This window comes from Mastomys coucha, unplaced genomic scaffold (genome assembly GCF_008632895.1).
Source record: "Mastomys coucha isolate ucsf_1 unplaced genomic scaffold, UCSF_Mcou_1 pScaffold9, whole genome shotgun sequence".
In the NCBI taxonomy this organism is placed as follows: domain Eukaryota; kingdom Metazoa; phylum Chordata; class Mammalia; order Rodentia; family Muridae; genus Mastomys; species Mastomys coucha.
In genome coordinates, this window is record NW_022196915.1 from 40,793,044 (window position 1) to 40,794,352 (window position 1,309).

Genomic DNA, 1,309 nt, shown 5'->3' on the forward strand with positions numbered 1-1,309 from the left:
GACAAGAAAACATGCATTTTTATCATTTACTGCTTTTGTATAATATCCTCACTAATCAAAATAAATAATGTAATGGCCATTCAGAGTTATTCATGGATTCAATCTCAATTGTTCACTTTGTTTTTACCTTAAGGTCTGTTGTATGTTCTACAGATCATGATCAGGCAGCTCTTGTCTCGCTACACTTCGTGTACCATCAAACCTTCAGTTTTTCCAGCAATCCACCTCCCTTGCAACACTCCTTCCCTCGGTCCTCCCAAAGTGAGTTGTCTCTGAACAACTGGGATTACCAACTCCTTAGGAGGCTGCTAGGGCACCTAACCCCAAGTGTCATTGCTGGGACCTTTGCCTGAGAAAATTAAATATACATCTATAGATCCTATAGTAGAGTGACAGACATCAGTGGATGACTCTGTGACTGGCTCTTACATGATCTTCTAGTCCCTTTGTGACCACAGGAGACTCTGGTGTACAATGATCACAGTAGACCCTTTGTCTCCATGGACTGAAAAGAGGCCTGAGGTATTAGACACTCTCTTTGGTCTCTATGGGAATTCAAGATGTGCAAAGATGCATAGCTCAGATTTGACTCATATGAGATTCTCTGTTTTGCTGGCTGGAGATTCCTTCCCTTGAGATTCATTATCATCAGTGATAACAGGGACCTAGGAAGGTCCCTTTCCTCTTACTTCGTTCAACTCTCAAACTAGAAGTTTACTTTGTTCTGGAAGAAACCCAGAAACTTCCAATAAAGTTTTAATTAGGACGAAGATCTACTGAGACATGCAGCCTTGTGGACTGAAGAACCACTGGATTCTTGTACTTTCCATTGGGAGACAACCACATTGTTGAACTGGACCATGACATGTCAGATACTCTAGCAACTCCCTTTCATATATATATGTGTGTGCATGTGTGTATGTATATGTGTGTGTATATATATTTTTTATATCTATTACATATGTTCTATATATTTTATACATTCTATATGTTCAATTCCTCTAGAGCATCAGTTCTCAATCTGTGTGTCATGACCCCTTTGGGTCCCTTTCACAGAGGCCACATATCAGATATCCTGCATGTCAGATATTTATATTACAATTAATAACATTAGCAAAATGACAGTTATGATGTCCCAACAAAATAATTTTATGTTTGGGGGTCACCATAACATGAGGAACTCTATTAAAGTGTCTCATGTAGCTGGCATTGCTACTTTGTGGTTTCTTTCTTCTGCACTCCTCCAACCCTTTCAACCTAACATCAGATAGGAGAGGGGAAAAGGGATAGAGAGGAGAGGAAAGAGATC